We start from the raw sequence: 19,978 nt of genomic DNA, 5'->3' as shown, positions 1-19,978 counted from the left end.
AATTCATAAATTTAGTTCAATTCAGATCAAATTGTTAATCATAACAAACACAACATAATATACCTACCTACCTAATGTTCTTACAAAACCTGGTCTGTCTGTTAATTCACGATAGGGTCTGCTGTCTAATGGTACAATTTCAGGGAAAAAATACTTATTAATACAAAAACATACAACCTATATACCTAACCTAGATTACCTAGTATAAAAATATGTGATATTTTTAATAGTACACAGATCTAGTGGACTCCGGGTCGCTCTTGCCCAGTTTTTTTTATTTACATAAGCGCATTACTTTCGTGTGTGTATTTTTAAACATTTCCAAGGACCGATTCCCAGTATGGATTATTTTCCCCGTTGACAACAATAGTCCGTTTACGTTTGGTGATCCTATTGAAAACGAGTATTTCCCCTTCATCCGTGATCCGTTTGATATTATACGTTTTATAAACTATTGTATTTATAAATACAATGCCACTTTGAACTCGGACTCGGATATATTTGGAGGACGGACGTGGGTGTAGCATTTACTTTCAATACAATTACGGAATGAAATTAATCAAAGAAAGAAAGAAAGAAAATTTATTTATTTCTAACACACACAGAAACAACACATACATTTAGACAACAAGAAAAAGGTTATAAATAAAAAAATAAGTATTTAATTAAAAGCATGAATGTTGCTTCTCGGTGCTGAAATGGGTTCTAGTTCAGCTTGATGCTATGGCAGGTACTAAACCACACCATAGCGCTGGTTTTCAACTAGAACCCTTGGGTGAAGTCACGGACTGACTTGACACAAAAAAAAAACATAAAAATAACAAACAGAATAAAAAACAGTAACATATACTTATATGCTTAAGCAAAGCGTCTCGGTCGTCGCGTCGAGACCATAAAACTTATAATTATAATCAGTGATCGAGTAGCGATTATATTAGCTAAATGTGTGATTTACTACAAAGAAAGGTAGCCAACCAAATGTATATCGAGTCTTATTACGTAATACAGTAACCTTTTATATCTCTAGTCCATCCATCCAAAGGTTGTCTGGAAGAGATCGCTATAAGCGATAAGGACGCCTTTTATACCCTATGGTAGCGTGACTACATAAAATTGTTAATTATTTATTGGTGTAAAAATAAATAGTACTCTATCTATCTATCTATCTACAGTCAGACCTGCCAATTAGACATATGACAGAGCAATTTCATAAATTTTAGGTCTAGACTGGCAAAAAAGTACATATGCCTTAATACTTGTAACCTTAAATACACCAAAAGTAAGTAACACAGAAAATTCATTTCAAACGTTCGTATTTCACGGTTCAGTTGCCTTTAGAAATGTTTTCGTAATAATTATATGACGTTAAAGCGGCGCTGGAACAAACGAGGGTTTCTTTCGTGAGCTCCGGGATTATTTAATTCTGCGCTGACAAATGACGGTGTAGGTACATGTAGGTACCTGTCCCGACGCTTAATTCATTACATACGTTTGTGATTCCCCCTACAGTGATGTATTACTGGGAATGTTGACGTAAGAAGCCGGCGACAAAGCAATGGATTAGGTACTAGACAGGCAAAATGAGGTACCTAGGTGAGGGTGGCGCTACACTGTCGCTAGACAAAATAAGTGCGTCGGTAATTAAAGCATATTTCTTACAAATAAAGGTACTTGGCTTCAAAACATCTGACAGTCGGGTTGAACATTTACCCGACAACTCTCTCAGCATAAGCTTGCTTGTGTTGGGGTCCACCAACACGCACTTGGCCAGCGTGGTGGACTAGGCCTAAACCCTTCCTTCATTGAAAGGAGACCCGCGCCCCAGCAGTGGCGACGTAATGGGTCGTGATGACCATTTTGGTTATGTATGACATAAACATTATTAAATGCACCTATCATAAATTTCTTACAGTATCACCTAAGTACACAATAGATAAAATTATTGTATTGAACCTACAAAACATACATTGATTTTGTATGGTTGCAAATGTACATTTAATATCTGCAGTAGAATCCAAACACATACATACAGGGAAAGCCGGACGGAAATCGCGACATAAGATATTCAAACAAACCGAGCGAATTACATGAAAAATGCATATTAATGACGTGACTGAGCCAGTAATTCAATAAGTATCCTACTCTGGCATTCGAATAGCAACACAAATTAGTACAGTAACTTATACAGGATGTTGCAAAAGTCTTATACCAAGCTGACAGGGGGTGACTCTGTAAGACATTCTTAACAACAACGTTCTACGAATTTAGGAAATTCACGAAAAAATAAGGTTCTCCATAGAAACTTTGATGGTCACGTGACTTTACTATAGAAAATAATTTTATTTTTCGCGAATTCCCAAAAGTTGTAAGTACAGAAAAAAAACACAGTGACTCCCTCAGTCTGATTCATTTAATTAAGTACACCTTTCGGCTTAGTATAACGTTTTGCAACACCCTGTATAGTATCCCTATTCCCTAGCGACTGTGATTACGAAGCAACACTGAAGAAAGAGAGCAAAAACGAACCCGCTTTCAGACTGCGGCTGCTTACGGAATCATAAAAAAGCAAGGAGACTCTAGAATATGATGGAAAAATAACATTTCCAATAAATGGAAAATTGCTATTATAGTAATAATATTGTTTTACAGAAAACGTCGCTCTGTCAAATGATAAGGTAGGGTAGTGGTATCCAGAACCCTATTGTTAGTATGTATATAACAGTTAAATAAGTAAAAACATAAGTAAGTACTTGTATAAATTAAATTTTTAAATTATCAATCTACATAAGTCCTAGATAGGTTCGCTAAGTATTAAATTAGTCTAAATACTCTAAATTAAATAAAAATAGACCAAAACGATGGAGAATCCTAATTAGATTTATGAAACTTTCAGTAACTGTCATTGAAGGATACGAACTCGTATATTTTTTGATTTGAAAAAGGAATCACGACCTACATAGAGAGGCTTTTCCAATAGTAACAAAAAGGCTACGTGATCGATGGCTTAAGGTTGTTCAAAATGCATTTTGCATTCTGCCGTCGCTCTTCGTAAACACATGATGGATGGCGACCGTGAAACCTTCAACCGAACTGTAAATAAAGCAGCTCTAAGTACATGATACTATACACTCACGAGCAATGAACAAGTTCCAGTGACAATAGCACCAAATTAGTCCCTAACGGAAAAGGCTCGCATAATTGCGCCGTCTGCAATATTGGAGTAATTTAACAGCGCATCAGAATATTAACAACTAAAACGTAGATAAATTATGGTATAATTTTAAATAACCTAAACGTTTTTAAAAATTGCTAATGGAACCCTTTCATTTATTAGGTATGTTTAAAGCGATGAAACTGACACAGAGCTAAAAATAGAGCATTACGAGTATTTAGTGACCTTTTAGTGTAAACCAAAACTAAATAGAAATTTTAATGGACCTTTAATACCTATTAAAATTAACTTATAGGATCGGAAACCCGACAAGAACTTTTAAATAAATATGTGTAGAAAATAAGATTTCGATTTCGATTTGTGAACGCTGATTGTAACTAGCTATAGATATAGATTTTTAAAATTTAATTAACCTTGGATTCTATAGAAGTATAAAAATATGCCAGAGTAAAATGAGCTTAAATTGTATCATAAATTTTTCAGTGCTATACTGGACCAACATTGAGTTAAATAATATTAACACTAGAAGTTGAAGCTCCGACAAGACGCGATGTAATTATACAATCACGCTACAAGGGAATTTAGTAAGCGCACCTAAACTCACTATCTCATTACGTTAATTGCCGGACGCAAAGTAGACTAACTATTAAAAATTCATTGTTCTGAGACCCTCGACAAGTTCAGTTGGATAGCGTTATTAATATTAAATTTTCCGAGACGCCGTTCCTAATGCTCTAATTTAAAATTCTTACAAAACTTAATATTTGAGCGGCAGGCTCCCCTGGGAATTGGTGAGCCGGTGGCCCGAAACAGGGAGTTATAAATAGGGGTAGGCGCAATCGTATTTCGTTCACTGGCGCTTTTGCTGGGAGTTGGTGCGGGGCAGCGCTTAGTGATGCGGCGTTGGATGGGGTGCTTGGGTGGAGTGCCTTGTTGTGCCGGCGGCGTGGTAGGCGGGTAGTGGCGCGCTCGAAGCTACATAAATTTCCCGGCGGTACCGCAGCGGAACCGCAGTAGCCCGCACGTGGCCCGAAAAATACCGGCTTCGAACTACTTCTACAACAACCGCCGCAGTAACGACAGTTCCATTTACGAACACCGTTCTAAGATACGTGTTTTCCTTGGCTTTTTAAGTAATGTGATGTTAGATCTGTGTTGGTTAATCAAACATTAACAACAAAGAACCGACCCTGTGCCATTCCGCATACACATCAATCGACGTCATGTAATCTCGTTTCAGTACAGAGGCAAGAATAAAAATGTTTACATTTCCATTTTTGAGGAATCCAACGAGAGATGAAAGGTCTTTATTATTTATAAGCCGACTCATATTTTGACTATCACATTAATAATGCCGTTTCAGAAATGAGAAATGAACGCTTCATTAAGCATTCAGAAACGGAGCAGGCATGAATATTGGTTATTTTATCGAAAAATTATGCTCGATTCAAAATGCACCCTTGCTATTTTAATTTTACTTTCCACTGAGAGAAAAGAGTAAAACAGAGGCAGTGTTATGTAAATACCTGTTACCTACCCAGAACTGTGGCAACACTTGTACTCTGCTCGGGAGATTAGCATTAATAGTTAGATTGCTATGAAGATTTATAGCTATCATTAGGTGTAATATTTTAGCGAAGTCTTTATAGTCCTCCAAGTGCAATTGGATTACCTTTTGTTTACTGAATAGTTGTTAAGACGACCGAATGGCGTAGTGGTTAGTGACCCTGACTACTGAGAGCCGATAGTCCCGGGTTCGATTCCCGGCTGGGGCAGATATTTGTTTAAACACAGATATTTGTTCTCGGGTCTTGGATGTGCCCGTAAAATGGCAATAGGCCCGCCCCCTATCACATTGGGACTAACATAACACTCTGGCGAAAAGTGGGTGCAGCAATGCACCTCTGCCTACCCCGCAAGGGAGTACATTAGTACAAGGCGTGACTGCGTGTTTTTTTTTATCAAGAATCTGAGTCATGAGTAATTGAAACAGAATCTGTAATAGATTCTACAAAATACAAAAAAATTGTATTTTTTGTAGTAGCAATAAAACCAAATTCAAAGTCTGTTTGCATCAACATTAAACCTCGTACCATTCATTAAGTTTTATAAACTGACTGGAAGAATCTTTTTGCAGCTTTCCAGGTAAACTTTCTTGGAAAAAGTATTCTGTTGGTGGTTTGGGGGGGGTAATCCACAGGGAGGTCGAAAAGGGGAGGGGAGAGAAGGGTCGTATAAACAACATACGCTCGCTTACCTATGAAGATGAGATTTGAGGTATGAACCCTGTTTTTACGCCTGTTTAGTAAATGTTCTGAGTTTCGGGTACGTGGTTTTGTGTTAGTTTTATGGTGATGGAAAGTGAAAGGTTACTTATAAATCTTTAGCGTTTTCGAGATGATTTTACATAAATAATTTGATTAATTATCTTAAAGCCAGGTAAATTTAGAAAATATTGGTAAGAATCATCTCAAAATTACACCATAAATACATATGAATAAAGCTTCTGCTCCCCTTTTCATAAATCATAAAAACTAATAAATGTCGGGCCTTGTAATAATAATTATTGTCAAGAAAACCTTAATTAAAACAAGGAACCCCAATGTTAAGGGGCCACTTTTTTAATGAAACACACTTAACAAGTTGAAATTGTGCTAGTTTTTCAGAGTTTGCTACTGCGAATGCACTGGAACTGTCTGAATTAATAATTCATGGCTGGATTTAAATATTCCCAAGTGATCATGCTTCTTTTAAGGGTTCCGAATAATTTTATAACATGATACCTATTTTTATTACGACTAAGTATGTACCTACTTAGTCACCCATTATCATTTTGTGAAAATGAAAAAAAATATATAATTTTATACATATTTTAGTTAGAAATAGTAAGCACTTGTGATTTTATAGTTTTTTCAGCCAAGATAATTTTATAGTACTTATATCAAAACTTCAAAATGTATGAATGACTGTGTATTCATATACCTAAGCCTAATATGTATAAATAACTAACTTTTACCTACCTACCTTACTATTTGTTCTGCACCTTTCAGGAAAGTTAATAATGATCAGTTACGAATACTTAAGTGTAATTTCGGAATCACCTAATTTTCTTCTCTTTAAGCGCAGTTTAGTTAAGCCGTTCCTTTCAGATTATTCCAAGGAAAACTTTTCAGATTTAGGTTAAAGCTCTTATTTTTTTCCAATACACAGGATGTTGTACAATTGTACATAAAAAACTATGTTGGTCACGTGACTTTTTACTATCGAAAATTTTTTCGCAAATCAAACTTCAGATTTTAGTTTCGGGCTTAGATATACCATGCTGCACATGTAGGTTTCGGCGTAGTATACCCTTTTTGCAACACCCTGTATAAGTCTACATGCTTTAGTTGTACCTAATACATGTCTTATTTTTTGTCACATGCACTACATGATGGTAGAATTAATGGGCGGAAACGTCTGCAGCATCATTAGTTATCGGCGGCCAAACGGCAAATCCGACAGAAACAGTTGGCACAACTATTAACTGACTGCTGCATCGGTGATTACTAATGTATTAATGCTCTTGGTCTTTGTATTTTTCTAGATGACTATCCTCATGTGATGTTTCTCTGTCTAGAGGTAGGTATATTATGTTGGTTTTTGTATATTAGTAACTACGAGTACAAGTGTTGTTTAAAATATTGGTTTGTTTAACGTAACGTATGGGTTGTTACATTATGTCTTTTAATATACATAGGTACATATTGTAACATTGTTTGTTTCTGGTAAGATAGAGTGGGTAAGCGGGTTCGTTGGTTAAGATGAGTTAGTTAAAAAACGAGAGACAGTTTATCGACGTTGATAACTAGTGCAAGATGTTTCTAATACAGTCAATCAAGAGTATTTTTTCAGCATCAAAATTCTTTAAAGACATAGCTTTAAAGAACTATTTTATACAATGCAGCGATAGTGTTGAAATGTACGTTTATTTTCGTAATAGCCCGTGTGGAATAACAAAAGGAAAATAAAATCTAATTGTCAATCGAGTGGAATATTATCACGTTATTCCATCCATACGCTAGTCACGTAACTTTTGCCGTAAGTGTACCGGGGAGGTATAGTGATATGGCATTTTAGCTCTTACATCAGTATGGCTGTATATTCAGAATTGTTCGGCAGTCGCTCGCCCACAATACCCCACCACAGTTAGCTATCAATCAAAATATTAAATGTGAAAACATACTTGACACTCGCACATTTTCCCTGAAAAGACACAGCTGTATGTTCGCTGCTAAAAATGGAGGTGGAATTTACCCACACACAATTTCATCTTGCCTGACATTATACTTTTTATTTATATTAACTCACGACTGAAAAGAGATAAGATATAAGTTTGACACCAGCAAGGAGGCTGGTCTGATAATTTGATTTGTTTAATATTTTGTTTTCAAAATCGCTTTCAACTACAAAGTTATTTTAATTAAGTAAGTTGTTAAAAAAGTATGAACACTTATTGATGTTAAAATTTATGTGGTGTGGTAACTTCACCTTGTAGAAATTGTTATCAGGTGGCAATATTTATTTGAACAGAGGCTACCTAGGAGCTTTCGTGACACTGTCTCTATAACTAACACGCTCTTACAAAAATAAATCACTATATTACCATACCAAAAATCTTCTAAATGACATAATGATTTCAAAAAAGATGAAAAAAGATTTTTTATGTTAGAAAATAATAAAAATCACAGCTAAGAAGATGTTTTAATTATTACAAAGTATAAATTACATGAAAAGTCTGAAAATTTGCCCTTGGGCTTACCTCTACAACGCTCATAAAGAACCTTAGAATAGTACGGAAAAATATTTTTCTTTGAAGTTCCTTAGTTAGAGAACTTGTTAAACCATGTTTTATGTTTTGCACTGTTTTCTATCTCATAGAAAGCCACGGCTACGATATTTTATAGAAATTAACTCGTCAACTGTATATATAGGTAGTTACTTTTACTACAAGGAGGTAGAAAAAGTTTATTGTAATACGATTTCAGCCGGTCATTCTGAACAACGTTCTCGTATAGAATACAATTTAAAATTTAGAGCATACCAAACATACGACAATATGACATATTTCTTTCATACATCCGGAAAGATACAACCACAATCATCATCATGAGCCTAGAGGCATAATCAGCCACTTCGACCTTCTTATTAGGCCTCTCCCAATAATCATTTTAAACTGAATTAACTGCTCCTTATGTTTCATCTTAGGTTTATCTTAAGTGTATCTTCACTCCTAATATTTGACAAAGAAATCATTTTATGTCACCAAATAAATGACTGAAGCAAAAATCTTCCGCTTACTGAACAGATGACACAACTCTACTCTGTAAACCAGAGCACATCTTGCCTCGCTGTGCCTTCAAGCGACATTAGGTAGAAATTAATGATGTGGCACCGACCATTCCTCTGACAGACAACCCAGCCAACAGTTTCCAGTTCCCAGCCCGACATCCCCGGGTCATGACTTAGTGTTGCCATCCAATTTACATACAATTACCCGATAACAGCGGCTAGCGGCTAAATTGTCGGGGAATTTGTTAGGTAACTGCTGGATTACGTCATTATGTTGTGGCATGCTGTCAGACTTTGTTGGCCGACTGCGCTCGGCTCAAATGACTGCATAATAATATATTTATCAGTTGAGTCACTCGGTATAATTAGTGATTGTTATCTAAGGTTTCTTAGTACCTAATCTGCCTGTGAGGAAACTGTTTGCTGTAAGCTTTCTTTTAAATAATGTACTGAAACTGATTGTAAAATTGGGTCGAGGAAGCCAGGATAAGTAGTAATTTGTGCATAGTGAAAAATTTATTTTAGAAATGAGTTCGTTAACTTTAAATTAAGTACAGATCTTTTGTTTTTGACAAAAATACTATAGTTAAGGCATTATTGACTGTGGCATCGCATCCTGTCTTGAAGCACTTAAAGATTTGAATTGTCGGCAGATGACATGAGGTTGCAGAAGATGAAGTGTTACATCGCCAATACTGCCTCGCTGTCGCAATTTCGTTTTAAAAACGGTTTGGTAGCACATGTCTTATAGAAATATATAGAAAGCGGTATAGTACTTGTAGGGCCACTTGCAGAAACATATGAAATCTAAATTTAGTGTCAAATCTCGATTATCGAACATCAGTCCATATAAAATTTGACACTAAATCGAGATTTAACACTAAATCTAGATTTAATATATTGGTGCAAGTGGCCCTTAAAGTCTGTTCTTTAATTTCAGATACTAAACTGACAGTTCATCAACAGTCGATTGTCCCGCGATTAAGTGACGTATCGTTCTATTGGCTAGACAATCGACTGTTGATGAAACGTTCAAAATCTGTCAATTTAGTATCTGAGATTAAAAATCCGACTATAGTAAAGTTGCGGCAAGTCGTCGCCTGTGCAACCGCGTGTCTTCCACCGCCAAACGGCACCTTTACTGTGATCAAGTCTCACCCAAAACGTTTCAAAGTTCCATGTAATTTATTACTGAAGTGTCACATTAGTCTGAGTCACAAGTGAAGGAACTTTTGTTAAGGAATAGTAACTAAATGGGGGTACGTAATTGTTTGTTTACAGTTCACATCCGCAACGGCCACGTTGTTTGTCGCTTCTAGATAGATACATGTTCAGATTGTGAGAAGGGTCGGTTGAAAGCCGCTCTCTTAATTACCTAAAAGTTCTAATATTTTTATTTTACGGGTTGTGCAAAATTTTTTTTTCCAAATTTTGCGTTTGATAAGTTTGCACGTTGACCAATTTTAACTAATAAACCTACATAGAATAAAGAAAAAGTCTGTGCGGAAACCGTTCCTTAATATTTCCCTTAATATCAGACCATAATGTAATAAGCCCAGTACATAAATCGGGAACATTGACTTGCCAAGGGGATAGTCAGCACTGATAAAACTTCACTCTGTATACAGATTAGATGCGGCATAATGGCACAGAAAGTCAACACAGAGAGGAGGGGTTAGGGGGATGGAACTAACTGAATGAGGTATGAAAGTTAACTGAACGAAAGTGCTTTTGTGAACGCCCGGGGCAATGGTGGGTGTGAATGTCTAATTTAGATTAAGGTTTGTGCTTTGGGTGATTTCAAAACGTTATGTCAGGGAATTTAAATAAAAGTAAGCATTCACTTTTTTGAAGTGGCTTTCCAACCGTTCCTTTAGTAGTATGTAATGAGGTACACAGGCTACTCGGGTTGGCTTTTAAAAAGTAAATTCAAAATGCTCTTTTTCATTAAGTAATAAACTGCTGTGCTTACGTACTCAAAAATATTTTCATTCGTAGTAAAGTAAACATTTGGAGAAGGTGTATTTGCCGTCGTCTTTTGCAATATAAAACTTTGCAACTGGATGTTAGCGAAAGAAGTAAAAAAATATTTAAGTCGGGGCCCGCACGCTACCTTGTGCGATTTTCCTTTCGCAATATACTTACTCGTAACTTCTGGAAAATTTGCTTTTAATTTAAGGCCAAGCTTACAGTATCTTTAGAGATTAAAAAAAATACTTTTGGTAGTCTTTTTTATGTACACAATACACAGTACAGTAAGCTTCATTAGTAGCATACAAAAACACTTTTCATTCACACGTGTTGGATTTCGACAACGTACAATAGTGTGTGGCTACTAAGTAATCTGACCATTAATTACTCGTTTTTAAAATATATTTTTTCACGGCTTAAAATTACAATTACAATCAAATCCTCAGCCATCATCATGCCCTATTGTGTGTTCGCAAACAATTCCTACCCACCTCGAAAAGGTTGTGCAAATCAAAATTATCAAAAGATTTATTTCGCTATAATAGCAGGGTCTGAAAGGTCAGACAGTCAATGTATAGCGTATACGTTAATAGCATAGTAGCTAATTACAGGTTTGTGGCCACTGATCCGTAAGCGGCTTAGTTTGTCAAAGGAATGGGTCCTTCATTAGTGACTGACGCAGTGATCTTCAATGATGTAAGAACTACTCGACTGGGTTGTTGCCAGTGACCGAAACACTACTATAGTATAGTAATCTATTTAAACGTAAATTGTGTTGTACGATAAAAAACAACGACGACCGAATGGCGTAGTGGTTAGTGACCCTGACTACTGAGCCGATGGTCCCGGGTTCGATTCCCGGCTGGGGTAGATATTTGTTTAAACACAGATATTTGTTCTCGGGTCTTGGATGTGCCCGTAAAATGGCAATAGGCCCGCCCCCTATTACATTGGGACTAACATAACACACACATAAGTACAAGGCGTGAGTGCGTGTTTTTTTTTGTGTGATAAAAAACAAATAAAATGTAACTAGAATTTAAATTCTTTCTACGTCTATCGAAATTCTACCTACTATTATATCATTACAAGACATCTCGGGAATAACATTTTAGCAGGTCAATTTGTTTTTATATGACACTTTTATTTTCAGAAGTGCTTCCCCTTAACATGAAAGTAGTCCCGCAACCTGCGCCGCGGCCATTCCGTCACAACTTTACAAATCTCTTACCGGGAAATTGAGTAGACTCGTGAATATTCACTTTAGTTATTTGATTGAATTAAATTTTCTGCGCCATTTGTTTTAAAGATTTTTTTCCGGAGATTTATTTATTGCTCTTGGGGATTGGCAAAATAAGCATGACGTGTCGATATTGTCGGTTGGATTTTTAGATGGTTGATTTAATAGGTACTTATACTTGTGTAATATAGGTAATTCATAATTATGCTTTTATATTGTTTTAAAAAATCAAAGTGAAAGTCAAAGGTATTCATCGTATGAACATAAAATTTTCTGATAAAAGTTAATTTTTACCTACTACTCGTACTCTAAAAACAAATGCTATAAAACCTGTTAATTTCTAAAAATTGCTTATTTATATTATTCTACTTCACAGAAAATATATTTTTTGTTTTCAAATACCGCCCCAAATAAACGAAGCTAACACCACTAACACCGTGACCTATTAACTGCTCACCTAGACTTAACGACGACAGATAATTTGTGAGTTGCAGCTTAGGCTTAAGGCTTAAATAAGGCACGCGGCTTGGCCTCTGGGGAACCACCAAGAATTGTCACGCAATCGGCACGATTAGTTCATAAATATACAGGGTGTTGCAAAAAGGTGCAGCATGTTATATCTAAGCCCGAAACTGAAATCGGAATTTCAAAATTCGCGAAAAAAATGTCATTCTCCATAATAAAAAGTCACGTGACCAATATAGATTCTATGGAGAATTAATTAATTATCATTTTCGGGCTTAGATATACCATGCTGCACATGTAGGTTTCGGCTTAGTATACCCTTTTTGCCTGTAGAGCCGTGGTTAACGCAGCGGACCGAAGCTTAGGAAAAACAAAACTGCAGCTCTAACCACGACTTTATACCTTTGTATTAAGCGTGCCGATTGCGTGACAATTCTAAGAGGTTCGTTTGTAGATTTAGGGCCACTTCCAGAAACATATTAAATCTAGATTTAGTGTCAAATGTCGATTTAAGAAACGTCAGTCCATATAAAATTTGACAGTAAATCGAGATTTAATACTAAATCTCGATTTAATATGTTCCTGCAAGTGGCCCTTAGTGAGCGACCCCTGAGGCCAAGCCACGCGCCTTATTTAAGCCTTAAGCCTCAGCTGCAACTCACAAATTATCTGATTTAGAGAGTCACCCCCTGACCGCGAAACGAAAATGCTCGCTTCATACAATTTGCGACAACAATTATTATTCAAGCACATTATGCACATGCATGGCCGCCGGCATAATATGGCTAAACGGTAAGGCCAGAAATGGCGTGGAAAAGGGTCCGTTGATTATACAATACAAATACAATATAACTTTATTGAAAAAAAACATACAACAAACATTACATAATAAAGAAGGAGTAAGCACATTAAGCGGCCTTATCGCCTATTGATTATGTTGTAGGTACGAGCTATTTTTAAAGATTCCTTATGACCTATTGATAAAATCCCCATAAAGAAACTTGAAAAAAAAAACAAACCGTTGTACCTCATAATTTTGTAGATATTTAAAACGTAGTAATATATTATTTGACGGTCGAATGGCGTAGTGGGTAGTGGCCCTGACTGCTATGCCGAAGGTCCCGGGTTCGATTCCCGGCTGGGGCAGATATTTGTTTAAAGACAGATATTTGTACTCGGGTCTTGGGTGTTGATATTTATATTTAGTATCTATCCATCTATGTATTTGTTTAGATATATCAGCTGTCCGACACCCATAACACAGGTTCTGCCTAGCTTCAGGTCGGATGGCCGTGTGTGAGATAAATTACCACATATTTAATTTATTTGTCTCCACATATTTATTTATTATTATGCAAATGTGACTCTTTAACTGAAACAAGAGTTAAAACTGTTGTCTTTGTCGACGATTTATTGAGATCTTAATTTTTTAAATTTTAAGTTCTATGAATACGTAGGAAATAGTGTTGTAAGCTCCACAAAAATACCTAGAACAGTGACGGTTGACAGAACACAGCATTGAAACCCAATTGAAACCACACAACAGAGGGAGGAGATAAGTTATTTTTTGCACTAGTTTTCCCACAGGAATAAAAGCACAACTCTGACTTGTATGGATGTGGGCACGGTTCCGTTTACACAATTTATTTAAAGGACTCCAAAAATGAACTAAAACTCCTGTTACAGTAGAAAACAGACTTTTTTCCGCCCGTGAAACCAATTTGTCACTGTCTTCGCCAATTTCCCGACGTAACTAGTTTGTTTTCTTTGCACCATGTAAATTTAATTTCAACGCTTTGTGTAAGTGCGGGTTTGGTAAGGGGGCCTTTGTCACAAATATTGCTCTTTTTATACAATTTTAGTCGTGTGTATATTTTTTGGGGTATTCAAAGACAAAGTCAAATGCTTTTATTCATCATATAAATATAAAATTTTCTGATATTTTTTTTTTTTTACAAACTAAGTAGGTACTTATTTTGTTATAAAACCGTTATTCTTCCAGTAATGGCTTATTAATACACTGAAATTAAGACTTTTCCTTGTATCCCGGAGAGTCAGCATTTTATCTTACAAGAAATCCAGTTCGTCTGGAACGACGTAAATCCTGTAAAAAAATTACATTTCTCGTTACGAATACGTTTTAGCGAATTTGACGTTTATCTACCAAGTGCGTTAAAAGGGTTGTGCTGATACCTCCAAGTTATATTCCTACTTATAAGTAAGGAAATAGGTCAGGCGGCTTGAAAAAGGCCTTCTCTTAATTTCACGGTGGTTGCCTTGCACATATCCGCAGTTATCCCTCAAATCATCGAATAATCTTACGAAAACACGCTTTTGGAGTGTTTTTTTAACGTGTCCGGATGGCACAGCGAATGGTTAGGCTGATGGTTTTGTAGAAGGTCTTGGGTTTGATTTCTAGCTGGAATAGATGCCCTGGATCTAACATACTATTGAACATATGTAGGTTTAATACATAATACTCATAGGCCTACCCCTTAAAAGACTAAAGGTATGAGTTTTTGGCCAATGTACCTACTTAATGTACTTATGTGTTCCCCAGACCCATTTTGATGCAGGTAAAGGCTTGCTCGACACCAAAAACTTCACGCTACGAAAGATTACTACGGCGTAGCAGCGTAGCGCTACGGGGCTACGCCGTAGTACTATTTTTTTTTGTTTCTAGCGTTCTATTTTTTTTTGTTTAATTATCCTAAACATCTTTATGAGAAGATCTACTTGTGAAACCCATATTATTTATTTGCCAATCTTTTGCTATTTTTAGTTTATGTAAAACAATTTGTTAGTGGACAGAGTCCCAGCTGTCTTGCAACACATGTGAAGCAACACTAACGAGTCGCAATATATTCTCGATACACTTTAGCTTAGTGGTAAAGAAACATTATCTAGGCCAGCTACCCTACCACTATCTAATATAGCGATTGCGGGACTGTTTTGATTTAATTTGAAAGCAGTACTCGCGTAAAATATTTTTTCTATAAATAGCACATTTGTGGTCAATAATAATTGTAGAATATAATAGAATTTATTTAAGCATCAGAAAAAAGGTATATATTTGTTCTTCAAGTACAATTTATAGAATTTATATACTGGACCACCGATATGTAAAATACACATTCAATTTAAGTAATTAAAATAATAATAAAAAAACACACGGACAGTACTAAAAAATAATGTCACTAAACTATGAGATGCATGTGGGAACACCAAGTAAAAAATTGACCCGTGATTAAGTAGAACTCGAGTTCATGCTAACATAGACTTACACAAGTGAGGAACTTAAGTAACAGAACCCATGAAAAACTAAACCAGAAATCCGCCGGTACCGTACCGTTTTACTTACGTAAAACAACATTTCGTTTCGTATTTTTCTAGTCAAACAGTAACTGCATAATTTACTCAGCCGTAGCTCCCGATACAAACTTTCATTCGCCTGGGCTGTCCGCGCTTACAGGTTACCAGTTCAAATAGGGATGTGCCTTAATAATGTACGATTCTACGCTGGCTTGCAGACAATAAAGGTGTTTACGTCTATATACTGTGCGAAATTTATATAACCCGGAAAACTTAATATATTATTCTTTGCTTGGCTTACTCATGATGGCATATATATATATATCCATGTCGGATTTATTCATATTATATAGTTTTGAAAAACATACAGCATTATTGACTAAATACACGTGAAAAAAAGATTAACTATTTTAGAAGTCAGCTATTTTATGTTACCATTATATTTCGGCAATGTAATTAATCAAATACTAATTCAACAACCAATTAGTAATTATAATAATATAATATTAATGTATCGACATCGATATATTTAACGTATTCTACATTGTACAACCCTAGCGGGTAACATCAGTTCGCGCAGGTAAGTTCGTACATCACGGGCAGCCAGCAGTAAATCAGAATAGCAGAGTGGCCCCATAACTTACTGCACTTTTTTATTATTAATATTGTTCTGTTGTACTGTTGTTTTCCTCCGCATATTGTTTGTTACATTTGCCTTAAATTATTATGTGGGATGGTGTAACTATAGACAAATGAACATGTAATATGTTAGTATTGTAATCTTAGAAGTTTGTTTACGAAACAAAATGATATTTCTTATATTCCCATAATAGGCGGATCAGGTCTCCGACAGTATAATAGAAGGTAAAATAATACATATTATTACAACTTAGTATGGCAACAGTGGCCACACGCAGACATTCGATGTATTTTCGATGTATCGAGTGTCTTGTGTCTGGTATCACCGTGTATAGGTACTTAGCATTACAGACAAGGAGGACCATGTGTTAACTGTCCAGCTAAATTTCAAATTTCATACATATTGATGGAAAGACAACACTCTCGCAATAAGAGCCAAAATTGTATGAGTCTATACAAGACGTGGGTGTCCTGTCAAAACGGCATCAGTCTTGTTCGACGAGGATTCATCACAGTCTCAAGTTGTGCGACGCACTCCAACAGCGACTCAAGTTGCCACTGACAATGACACATACTCTGCCTTGCCCACTGTGTATAGGGAAACAGTTTTAGTATGACTGATTGCATCAACATCAACACACAGTCCTTGAAATTTAAGCTACAAAGCCGTAACTTCTATGTATGTGCGGGCAATTCCCACCAGTCAGGCACAACTCCTAAGATCATGATTTATGATAAGTATCGTCGCCATCCACTACAACAAAAAGTTATGAGAAATTCACTTTCTTTTTACAGGCTTCGCCGCAGACGAGTAATAAAGTTTAAATGTAATTGTTAGCTCTTTGCTTCCATTTCATAAACGTTTAACTAAAAACTTGATGGTAGATACCGTGGCGTTTTATTTCGTCGGACTAAAATAATGCGCGCTGTGCAGAGAACAAGTACTAGATTAATTCAAAGTTGTTCTGTTTATGGCCGTGATAAAAGTTGCAAATGTTCCACTGTGTTGAACTGAACGCAAAGTTCTTCTGCCTTTTTGTGGGGCATAAGGCTGACTTATTTCATAAGTACGCATGGCTTACTTAACATAGAGGTACAGGTGTGCCAAATAATATTTTTGTACATATCGCAAATATTTAATTCGAGTTCTCTTTAACAATGGAAAAGGGGATGATCACATGTAACAAGTTACTCGCATGCCATGACATAAACGCGCAGAAAAAACTGTCACATGAACATGAAACGTCTGCATATTTTATAGGATTTAAAAAAGCGTTGTCAGCGTGCCCGTTTTAATACTATTACAGTTTTTCTAACACGGCCTGAAAGGGAACAGCGTTTTTAGTATGCACGAAACAAACAGCGGGCAGAAACTACGTAAAAACTGACACAAACGATTACCTAGTGTATTTTCAGCCGAAACATTTGGTCTTCGAATGTAATGTCGAGTGAATTAAATATGGAGTGTAACTTGGTGAACCGTAAACATTATTTAACTGGTATTTCGGTGTGTAAATTTATGAAGAATGTCTTATGTAGAGATAATCTTTAATTAAATTCTATTACATAACTTGGCGTCTAAAAACTGTAACTAAGAGACTGCGCATCACTCGAGGCTACGGCCACTGTCGAATATAGTACAGAAAAAAGAAAATAACTGCATTATGTTCAAAAACAAGAGGAAGATAACTTTAAAAAACCGTTGGGATAACCGTCGTACATTCTAAATGACATTTAAAACGAATGTACCTAATTGTAAAAGTTCACAAGTGGTCCGCTGTACCGCACAGTAGATCTCTGGCATCGGCCCAAGTGGGTAAAGTATCAGCATAATAAACTGGGAAAATAATGGAATAGCACGCCAGTGGCATACATCATGGATCGTGTCAAATACATGTTTTAAGGCTTTGGCAATAGTCTAGCCCGTGGGCGCAGCTAAATTATATAAAACAGATAGCTACGTTATTAATTTTAAAACATTTTCTGATAAATTTTGTGAAAATTTTAATAAACTGGAACTTTTAATTACTAATTTATGTCCACAAACGTATTACAATGTTTTTCAGTGCGGCTTATTAAAAATGATAAATGCAGCCATTATATAGGTTTGGCGGTGGTTGTTAAAAGTTTCCAAATTGCTGGTAAATAAGCTAGCACCATTTACTGCGGGCGGTGGTCAGTTCCAACGGAATTAAATTCAACACTGTGATTTTTTACTTTTCATTAATGTCGACAAACAATGAGCTGGAAATATTTAATAACATCATTAATGACATAAAAAACCCATTGGTGTAAGTTAACGGTCCTTTGTATAAAAAACGTAGATATATGTGTCATGTTTATTCTGAATAAACCTACAACTATTATTACAAAACCGATGAATGTTTTACGCCGATCTCAGAGTTTAATATCACTTCAGTCTTCGTAATAGCTTCGAGCTTAAAAATCTGGCTTAAATCGATAAAAGTCAAGCAAAAAAGCTAATAATTCCTTTTCATGTTGGGCAATCTATCTAATAAACCTAATATTGGCCCGATACGCGCTCAAGAGGCGTGAAATGATGCCTTTACCCCCCCTTCGTTCCTCACTCCCTCTCTTCTACAAGGGGAACGCCCGACCAATTTAATTTGGCCTTTCGGATCGCTGCACCTGCTGAGAGATCGGATCGGTTGGAGCAACTTGTGAGCTCCACTTACATTTGTCACGTTGCACCACGCAACATGCAATTATGAAGTGATAAATGAAAAAAGTTTTTTTTTTGCTTCAGGAATTTTAAGAGTGAATAGAGCAGGGATAATTATATTTCACTATGTTATACCTATAAGCTTAAGTAGCTAGCTAGCTATGATACACTGTCTGGAAATGAAAACAGTGAACGTGTGACGTCAGGTTACACGTTCGTTTTTAGCAACGCTATACCGTGTCGTGCTGACACTTGGCGGGTGAAACGCGGCGCAAAGCCGGAATCAGTCCCAGCCCGGAATATCTCACAAAGCTTTGGCTACCCCTTTGAAAGAAAGCAAAACGCCAGCTCCAGACTTCATACTCGGTATTGGCAACAAACAATTTGCATTTCTTCACGATCCAACGAGAAAATTCCTTAGACCCCTTTGGAAACTATGCGACTTAAGATGGGACTGTCTATTATCTTTGAACAGTGAAGAGGGTAGAACCGGCACACGGGAATGTGAACTTTAGCGCAAAAAACTTAAATCATTCTATTTATTGCACGGCAGTCGGTTCTGGCCTGTCAAAGATGTGTTCAGAAGTTTGGAAAGGGTTAGTGTGTTTCGAATAACATTAGTAATGGGGACGGTTGGAAGTGAAATAAAATGTTATGCTGTCGTTATGTACATGAGCAATTAAACCTAAAGTAAATTGAGGAATTTTAACTGTTCGGTGTTTGCATTTGTGCTGAAATGGTGGCAATAGCTGGGAGTTATTACCGATAAAAGAGGGTGTTATACAAAGTGTATCTGTGTGTCTCCTTTTTTATAAAAACGCAAAAGCTGCTCACAATCAGATCGGAATTTTTTTGCGCGGCTTCTGCCACAAGCCAGGGATGAAATGTGGTTGTCGTCCAAGCACGTAGGACTTAACGACCGTCTAATTATATTACAATTTCACAAATCTTATCTACCTGCGAGGTTTTTACATTTAAAAATATAATTTATATCACGTAACAGCGGTAATCAATTGCGGGGTAGGCATTTAGTTGCACCAATTTTTGCCTGATAGAATACGAAATTGCGCACTTGTTCGATCAATGTGGACTCGATGATAAATATAATACTTATATGGATGTGCAGTATCTTCGTCAGTTGATTTAATACTTTGAATGACCATCC

At 36.3% G+C, this 19,978-nt stretch overlaps 1 protein-coding gene across 4 annotated transcripts in view; it reads right to left on the bottom strand.

The window, feature by feature from the left end:
• Positions 1-19,978, bottom strand: part of LOC105381632 (epithelial discoidin domain-containing receptor 1) — a 170,149-nt gene that overhangs the window by 65,951 nt on the left and 84,220 nt on the right. The gene's annotated exons all lie outside the window — the stretch shown is intronic.

The sequence above is a fragment of the Plutella xylostella genome, chromosome Z (genome assembly GCF_932276165.1).
Source record: "Plutella xylostella chromosome Z, ilPluXylo3.1, whole genome shotgun sequence".
NCBI classification, from domain to species: domain Eukaryota; kingdom Metazoa; phylum Arthropoda; class Insecta; order Lepidoptera; family Plutellidae; genus Plutella; species Plutella xylostella.
Note: the sequence above shows the minus strand (reverse complement) of the source record. Positions and strands in the feature narration are given on the sequence as shown.